We start from the raw sequence: 9,707 nt of genomic DNA on the forward strand, positions 1-9,707 counted from the left end.
ACAGCTTTTTATAAAAATAAAAGAAATTGAGGATATTAACCCCAAATTGTTATTAGGGCTCGCGTATCATCAGTGCCGTAAGTATACAATACTTATTACACTACCTGCTGGAAACCCAACGGTGTCATCAGAAAGTTGCGGCGTTCGTAGCGGTCACAAGTAACATGCAGATCTACCAACGTGGTACCAGTTTTCCACCTTCAACAAGAAGAGCTGTCATAGTCCCATCACACAGCAGAGGGTTTCAAACCGTCCTGTACCCCACATAGGACACATGAACATTGTGTGTGTATGTATATAAGATGTCTGAAAGTTCCTCTGGCTCCAGGACTGCCCCTCCATAGCTACATGCAGACAATCCATAGGACTGGGCTTTCTGCTGGTGGCAGCAGCATCACACCGCTATGCAAACACAGGGATGGGGAACCCCCGCTAGAGATGAATGGAGGGGCTTCTCAGGAGGGGGCTCCCCACACACTGAGGCGGGGGCTACTGTTGGGGTCACCCATCATGCCCCAAGAGGATGCAGCACCCTCCGCTCTCCCCCCAGCCGCCCGGGCCTGTGTGTGAGGCGGCTGGTCCGCTACACGGGGAGCCGGTACGCCGCCACCTCTCACACCTTCCCGGCCCACTTACCGCGAAAACAGTCCGTTAGGTAAACAGTCATCTTCCAGCAGGGAGAGGGTGGGGCGGTGGTAGGTCGGGAGCTCCGGGGCTGAGGATGAAGTCACAGCCCGAGGAGGAGGCGCTCCACACAGGGGGACTCAGAGCTTCCGCTGCTGTGTGAGCGGCTCCGTGTCACCAGCGGCTGCTCCAGGGTCTCCCGGGGCTCCTCGCACTCCCTGGCCGCCCTCACCTGGCAGCCCTCCCCTCAGGTGTGCGGCCGGCAGCCTCAGGGAAACTTTGCCCCTGTGTGGGGTGTGTGGGGGATAGGCAGAATTTTGGGTGAATTTTAGTGCATTTCCGTAGCAGGTATAAATAAGTATATCCGGGTTCTCTCGCTGGTTACAGCAGCCCTCTGTGGTGGAGCTGCCCGGCTTCATAGGAGGGAACTGCTTACAGGACAACTCCATAATTAACTGACAGAACTCCAGCCTGGAGTCCGCAGAGCATCACCCTGTATACTGTAGGCAGTGGGCCGAGCCCAGGTAACCCTTCAAAGTGTGAAATATGGTACCCACATTCCTGCCCCCACCATTGCTCTGCCCAGATATTCTGCATGGCATCCTATGTGCCCTCTTTGTATTCTGAGGCAATTTTAGGCAAAATGATAATTATTGTTCAAAAAATGGTCTAAACAAACAAAAGTGAACAATAATTATTTGGTCCAAATGCAGCCGACGACAAACAACCAGGCGTCACGTCCACGGGCGGGAGCCCACGGCGGAATCCGACCCTGCCCGTGTCGGGGAGACGTGCGTACCTGTCCAGGGCTTCTTGATTCTGTACTGCAGAAGTGGCAGCCGGCGAACATGTGCGAATCGAACAGCTGCCATTGACTTCAATGGAAGCCCTCCGCAAGGAATCCACACTAAAATGGAGCATGCCGCGACTTGTTTTCCGGACCCAAAGATCCGCAAAACAAATCCGCATGCTTAAATTAGGGTGCGGATGCCCATGCTTCCCTATGGGCGGCTTGAATTGCGCATCGTCCCGCGCGGATACCGCAAATCAAATCCGCCCGTGGACATTAGGCCTAATCCTTCACTTTTCATTGATACTTTTATGCATACAAATCATCATTGGCTCATTCACTTGTCATTCGCTTTGAACAGCGCTCATTCACTCCCTCTCATTCACTTACATGGCAAATGGGAAAGACGGAACGAGTCTTTCAATGAGCCGACGTATTTGCCTGTATAGACAGGCTGCCCGAGAGCGAACGAGCTAGCAGTGACGTCACTCGCCCATACAAATGAGGAGCGGCTCTTCTACAAGGACCCTTAGATCACCGGCCCAAACCCATCAAAATCACAGCTTACTTACTGAAAGTAAATAGTGGCTGTCTGCTCGTTTTATCTTAGATGTCGGCTTTCATGCCCAGAACCTCATTGCTCAAGGCTGAAATCCACAGCAGTTGATGTGGGGCATCACCCTCTCTGGGCATGAAAATAGAGCAGACAGCCTTGAAAATAGCATTAAAGGGGTTGTCCCGCGTCGAAACGTTTTGTTTTTTTATTCAATAGGCCCCCCGTTCGGCGCGAGACAAACCCAATGCATGTGTTAAAAAAAAAACCCGTTTAGTACTTACCCGAATCCCCACGCTGCGGCGATTTCTTCCTTACCTTACTAAGATGGCCGCCGGGATCTTCACCCACGATGCACCACAGGTCTTCTCCCATGGTGCACCGTGGGCTCTGTGCGGTCCATTGCCGATTCCAGCCTCCTGATTGGCTGGAATCGGCACACGTGACGGGGCGGAGCTACGAGGACCAGCTCTCCGGCACGAACGGCCCCATTCACCAGGGAGAAGACCGGACTGCGCAAGCGCGTCTAATCGGGCGATTAGACGCTGAAATTAGACGGCACCATGGCGACGGGGACGCTAGCAACGGAACAGGTAAGTGAATAACTTCTGTATGGCTCATAATTAATGCACAATGTACATTACAAAGTGCATTAATATGGCCATACAGAAGTGTATAACCCCACTTGCTGCCGCGGGACAACCCCTTTAACAACGCTAGTCTTTGATGCCCCATTGAAATCAATGTGAGCATTGTACCGTGGTAAGAAGCCCCCTGTGTGAGAGCGGCCAGAGGTGTGATGGTACAGGTGCGGCCCCAGTACAGTATAGTATACGGCACCTCAACCCCTATGGACATGTTCCTGATTACTATGTTTAGAAATTTCTGTCACACAGTCTACACCCCGGTACCCCTGAAATAGCAAGACTCTCATCAGTAATATCACTCCCCTGAAAATAATGCATGTTCAGTAATGCTGCTCCATCCCAATATGGCATCCTAAGGCTGGGTTCACACAGGACGGATTTGCCGCGGAAATTCTGTCCGGAATTTCGCTGCGGCAAATCCGCATGCGTCCGCTAATCCCAGGATTAGCCAGCAATGTGGACAAGATTTGTGAAAAATTTCGTCCACACAGAACAGCTAATCTGTCGTGGCAAAGCCGTCAGAAGCCAGCGCTGGATTCCCCGGCCGCAGCATGTTTTTTTTTTTCCGTTGCGGCCGCTCTCTCCTCTATGGGAGCGCCGGCCGCAATGGAAAAACGTGCGGCCAAGCCACTCCAAAACCCGCGGGTTTTGAAGCAGCTCTTTCCTGACGGAAATTTTGCAGTTTTTTTCGCTGCAGCAAAACCGCGAGATTTCCGCCGGGAATACGTCCCATGTGACCCCAGCCTAAGGATAGTGTAATGACTCCGCAAACATATCCCACAACAGGACGTGGTCAGTGGGTATCACATATACATAGTCGATGGCAGCCTTCACCAAATGCCAACCCATACAGCAGCTTCTCACGAGCGTTTGTACAGCGCAACGTATTTGCACTATGTGTAAGGCTTTTTGCGTGCGTATTGGCGATCTTACTGCACTTTTTCTGCCCGCAGGGCATGCTAATTTACACATGACAAAAAACAGATTCAAATTAGTTCCAGATTAATTGCACAGTATTTTGTGTAGCTCTTTGTGTATTGCGCTCGCATTTGCGCACCCCAATTGACTTCTGATACCTTTGTTCAACAGTGAAGATGGTTCAGTCCACAGTATAAAACTAACACAGCAGAGCAGAGTCCATAGTGTCAGACTAAGGCCGCTTTTTACACAGGCCGCAAAACCTGCAATTTTCTCGTGATGCGACAGTGCTACTAATTGCATGATTTCAAATGGGTTCCTTCACATTAACAATGTTTTGTAGGCTGCTACATTGCGAGAAAAAAATGTTTTGTAGCCCACGTTTCCCTATAGAGCCTTCCTTGTGTTGCATTGCATGAAATCGCTATTTGTGTGCGGTGCTATGTAACTTTTACAGTAGGAAGTCCTACTGTTTGTCCCTAAAATAAGTCCTAGCTGCATTAAAACAAAAAACAGTACATTACCTAGCAGGCGCTGTCCGCTCTGCCGCACTTCTCCTCCGGCAGTTCTGCGGCACTTGTTTGTAGTCTTCAGCTACCACTTTCTGGTCTGGAGGTTCAAAAATCCTGCCTTCAGGAAGCGCAGGCTCTGATTGGTTCTCAAGCGCCGTGTTACATAGTAATCAGCTGATGGAAACAATAGGAGTGAGGGCCCTGCTCCAACGAGCTTACATACTACAAGTAATGGGGTGATACAGAAGGTAAAGGGGCTGGAGATGTGCACAGTATGACGAGTTGGAGTGTGAGGGATGCTATACACGTGAACAATGGTCAGACACTTAGCCGTGTGACGGCAGAATCGGTATGACTGCAAGGGCAGTTGATAGTGGCTGGCAAGGATTGCAGTCAGTAGGTCAGGGAGCATGTTATCAGGCGGCGAACAGAGGGGTTTAGGGAATGCGGTATGCCTTAAATTCTGTGAGTCCTGGATTGCCCGGGTATCCTTTGGTAGTGTTTTCCAGAGGACTGGTGCTGCTCTGGATAAGTTTTGGAGGCGGGAATGAGAAGTTTGAATTAGAGGCATGTGCAGTCTAGTTTCGTTAGCAGAGCGGAGAGCCCGGGCTGGGTGATGGATTGAGATGAGGGAGGCGATATAGGGGGGCGCTGCGCTGTGGAGGGCTTCGTGGATGAAGGTAGTAAGTTTAAATTGAATTCTGTATTTAACGGGCAGCCAGTGCAGTGACTGGCACAGGGCAGAGGCGTCCGAGTAGCGGCTGGACAGGAAGATGAGCCTGGCTGCCACAATCAGGATGGATTGGAGAGGTTAGAGTCTGAGGCCGATCAGCAACAAGTTGCAATAATTGAGCTGAGAGTGGATGAGGGCAACAATAAGCATTTTTAGCGTGTCTGCGGGGAGAAAAGAGCGGATTCTTGCAATATTCTTGAGGTGCAGCTGACATGTTCGGACAATGATTTCTTTTACAAAAATCTTGGAAAATTCTATTGCAGAAGGTAGCCTCTTTAACGCCACAAAATGTTCCATTTTTGAGAAACAGTCTACAACAATTAGGATAGTGGTGAACCTCTGAGACTCAGGTAGATCGGTCGGTGATAAAATCTACTGATAAATGCGACCACAGACGAGAAGGCATCGATAACGGTCTCAGAGGCCCCTCCAGACTACGACTTTATCCGCGTGCACAGACAGAGCATCCCTTAACAAAGTCGCAGATCTCCCGAGACATGCCTGGCCACCAGTAGTGTCTAGTACAAAACTCCAGAGTCCCCTGAACCCACGGACGGCCTGCGAGAACAGATGAGTGAGACTCTTCAATGACTCTAAGATGCAAGGTCTCTGGCACAAACCAGGAGCGTCCTGCTGACACAAAAAAGGGACGCTGGCGGACCTGGATAGAAAGGGTAGAATACCAACAGAAAAGGCAGATGTAAATAACCAACACGAACAATACTAAGCAGAACTGAAGCAAATGGAAAAACCTGGCAGATAATAGCAAAGTATAGCAGACAAGAAGTATAGCAGAACACAACAAAAGGGAGCTCATGCATGGCAGCTGCACTCACAGGTGCGTGTGTTCTCGGCGCCGCGTGCCACGGGCACCACGCCGGCCAGGCACCCACGCCCCCAGCAGCAGGACAACAAGTCGGGGGGACGCGCCCTGACCCCACACTCTGCTGCCCCGGGAGGACCAGCAACCGCCGTATGGTAACACTGGTAGGTACATTTCGGGGAGAGAAGAGCACCTACTCCTCCACTACACCTGTCATCTGGTCTCGGGGTATGGGAGAACTGCAGGCCAGTGTTAGACAGTGCATCGGGAGACGCTGTGTCAGACTGCCGTATCCATGTTTCTATAAGAGCTAACAGATTTAGAGATTTAGCAGTAAAAAAGTCGTGGATGGTGGGGAGTTTATTACGTGCTGATTGGCAGTTCCAGAGGCCACATTTAAAGGAGTTAGGGGAGGGTATGCATGGACTAGAAGTTGGGCTTGAGGGTTTTCTTAGTGAATCAGGTAGGGGGTAATAGTAATAGGAGCAGTGAAGGGTGGGCCAGGATTGGGAAAGATATCCCCAGCTGCTAGTAGCAGCACGATAGCAAGGGTTAGCAGATGGTTAGGAGATTTATAAGGGTGACTGTTATATTTGTTAGTGGCATTAGGGAGTTTGAGGCCAAGTAAGAAAGTAAAGAGTGCATGAGAGCTGTGCATAGGTGAGGACAGGAGAGAGGAGCTGATGTGAATAGAGTGTCTCAGAGGTGGGCATTTGTAGGAGGTTCTGAAACTGAGAGCAAGGATGAGAAGAGAGGTGACAGCATTAGTGATAGCTTTGAAGTGTAAGGCATTTAGGCAGAGTTTATGGCCTACCTGTCCCCTACCCTGCCAAACTGCCATGGTTAAACTGCATCACACTTTATACAGCTCATATTCGCAAGGCAGCCACTCCATGGCATACATGCTTACACTGATTTTATAATGAAAGTTAAGGTACAACTAGGAAACAAATGGGAGTGGTTAATCAAGTTACAATTGACTAGGCAGCTGAGTTTAGCTTTGCAAACCTACTGACCAAAAGGAGGGGGGGGGGGGGAGAGTAATTTATTGCTCTCCTTAGATCAGGGGTCCCCAACTCCAGTCCTCAGGGACCACCAACAGGTCATGTTTTCAGGATATCCTATAGTAAGAACACCTGTGGCAATGTCTAAGGCACTGGCAATAATTACATCACCTGTACAACACGGAGGAAATCCTGAAAACATGACCTGTTGGCGGTCCCTGAGGACTGGAATTGGGGCACACTGCCTTAGATAAGGCAAGCATCTCAATAAGGATGGTTGAAAGATGCCATTTGGGGGAGGTGGATGGCAGAAAGGGCTAAAAGTAAAGTTTCATTTAGCCAGTAAAACGTACCAAATGCAGACAGGAAGAATGCAAAAATACACAATTCACAGCGCAAACAGCACAGATGATTTAGGCAAAGCAGCACAGATGATTTAGGCAGAGGGGAATAGCAGAGCGGGTTCAGCTTGGAGTGGGATATATAGGTGTTACATTTCATTATAATCCCACCCATGATAACGATAACTCAAAAGTTTATACAACAGGAAGTGTCAGACTATTATTAGGCTTAGTGGTCAGTGTAAAGACTGAAGAATTTAAGGATTTTTTTTGTCAATAATTTTGTGACATCGAAAATGAGAAAAAATAAAAACTTTTAAATGTTTAACGTAAAAACTTGTTATAACTTGTTATATCATATAACGAGTTATATGATAAAACATTTTTGGATAACACATTTTACTTTGAAAGTCTGACTAGATAATTTGAGTGTGAAAACATGTAGACAAAATTTCTTTTAGAGTACGTTTCTGGAACGTCTGCACCGAAATTTGCATCCTAAACTGTGTGCGGATTTTGACACGGTCTTTGTTGCGGATTCGCAGCAGATTTCACCCTTTCAATTGAAAAGATGAAATCTGCTTTGGATCCGCAACAAAAATGGCACCAAAATCCAAACCATTTTCGCTACAGGTGAACGCAACCTAAGAGCTTATTCACACGAGCATATATCGGCTGGCCGTGTGATGCAGGGCTCAGTGTATATGCAGTCGGGCGAGGGAAGACAGCTTAGCTCTGCTAAACGATCTCCCCCTCACTGGCTCTCTGCAAGGCGAGGAGACGGGGCGGGAACAGGTGTGCTGAGTTCCCGCCCCCTCTCCATCCCTTGCTGCTGTTTGCAATGGAAGGGGGCGGATCTTAGCTCCCCCCTCCCATTGCAAACAGCGGAGCAGGGGGAGGGAGTTTAGCTGCCACGCTGCTGAACTCCGTCCCACCTCCCTTCTCCAGCAGGTGTTATTGGCTCCCATAGGAGTCTATGCAGCCACTGGCAGCGTGAAAGCGCCCAGCCAGGCGCAGATATACGCTCCTGTGCACTGATGCATTGTAATCCAATGTATCAGAGGGGCAGCGTAAATCAGCCGGGCGTGAAAACCCAGCCAATATATGCCCGTGTGAGTAAGCCGTAAAAGTTTTTTTTTAAGAGGAATAAAACCTGGTAAATGCTTAAAATGGAAAAAATTATAATAAACTAACATAATTTCCTTTCAACATGATGAGTGATGACCATGGTGTTTACTAGATTATGGGCAGCTTCACATGGACATATTTGCGCGCGCAAAACAAAGAGAATAAAACTAATTGATTTAAATGCTTTCATTCTTGTTTTTGTGGGCACAAAAAAAAAGACGCAGCATGCTCTAATTTAGTGCGCATTTGCACAGCTAAGGCCATTTAGTGATCTATGGAGATTGCGCAAATATGCACCTAAATACAGAGTAATCGTGCATTATGCTGCGCAATATTGTGTGAAAAGGAACACATCTGGAACTAGCCTTTTAAATTGGGGCATGGCTGTGTCCTGCGCCCATGTGAAATGTCCCTGTCAATGCAAAAAGTACAGTAAAATATGTGAAAATGCACGCCTGTTTGATGCCACCCTAACAAAAGTGTGTTTTTATCGATTTACAGAGAACTGAGATTGTACGGAAGAATGAGCAGTTAGTTTTTCGGTATCAGGTCCTAGACAGTGAATGGAAGGTCAGGGAGGCCTCCACTGGGAGAAGGAATTGTCCTGCCATCATAAAGTTTACCAGCCTGTTGGAAAAGTTCCATCATAATGGCTAAAGACAGATTGAACATGTGCAAACCCCGCCTCCCAGGCTGAGAGCGCTTCTGCATCTACTGAGCAGATCTGGAAACAGTGACTTGGTCAAGACGAAGTGCTTTCTTCAAACACTACAAATTATATGTCATGCCTAACCAGGTCTTATTGTTTGGCCGCAGAGTTCTGTCTGCGGTTGTCGCTCTCTGATCCAGGGTTTTTATTATTACTCCTGGTGAGTGCTGTCATGGAGATGCAGGGAAAAGATGAAGAGTGCAGATCAATAATTAGATTTTCCTGTAACCTCCAGAAGAGCACAGAGTATGCATGTGTTGTATCTGCATGCACTAGTATTACATTTGTATCATTAGCATTAATAAATGTGTGGTTAGCAGGCTCCTAAAATAATTCTGGTCATAGTAAGGGGAAGAGGGGTGGGGGTGGGGGGGCTGTTTACAGCTTTTGTATTGTTTCCTGTGTCTTGAGGAGGCTGGAAAGCCTGGCGAGTGCTGTCATGGAGATTATAGGAAAATCCAATTACCAGTGAGTATAAACTTCATATTTTAGGTCAGCGATGAACTGAGCCAAAAACAGTAGAATTGTTTTTCTTTTGTTTGTTCTAAATACTAAAAGCTAACATACATAAATCCCAAAGTCATACATGCAGAAGTGTAACAGCTGCATCAATGTAAAACTAAAAAAAGTTAGAAATGACTTGGTCATATTGTATCCTGTCATTTTATGGGTGTTTGATTCGCATATTCAGAGCTGTATTTAACACTAGGCATTATAGTTCAGAGCCTTTAGGCTCCCTGTCCACGGGCGAGGCGGAATATCGCTGGCGATATTCCACCGCAGGGGAAAGAAGTGACAGTTCTCTGCGGTGAGTGTATCTGGCAGATAGGCTCACCACGGTAAATCGCAGCATGTTGCAATTTGAGTCCCGCGAGCGGAGAATCGCTATTATTCTCCGCTCGTGGACAGGGGGCTGCACTTTCCA

General features: G+C 48.1%; 1 protein-coding gene across 1 annotated transcript in view; it reads right to left on the reverse strand.

Annotated features, from left to right (window-relative positions):
* The window catches only part of ATP8B4 (ATPase phospholipid transporting 8B4 (putative)), a 211,453-nt gene extending 210,540 nt beyond the window's left edge, over positions 1-913 (reverse strand). The window contains exon 1 of the mRNA XM_066592633.1: positions 637-913. The gene's annotated coding sequence lies outside the window, so the exon portion shown is untranslated. The remainder of the gene's footprint in view (positions 1-636) is intronic.
* Positions 914-9,707: the final 8,794 nt, after the last annotated feature.

Source organism: Eleutherodactylus coqui, chromosome 2, assembly GCF_035609145.1.
Source record: "Eleutherodactylus coqui strain aEleCoq1 chromosome 2, aEleCoq1.hap1, whole genome shotgun sequence".
NCBI classification, from domain to species: Eukaryota; Metazoa; Chordata; class Amphibia; order Anura; family Eleutherodactylidae; genus Eleutherodactylus; species Eleutherodactylus coqui.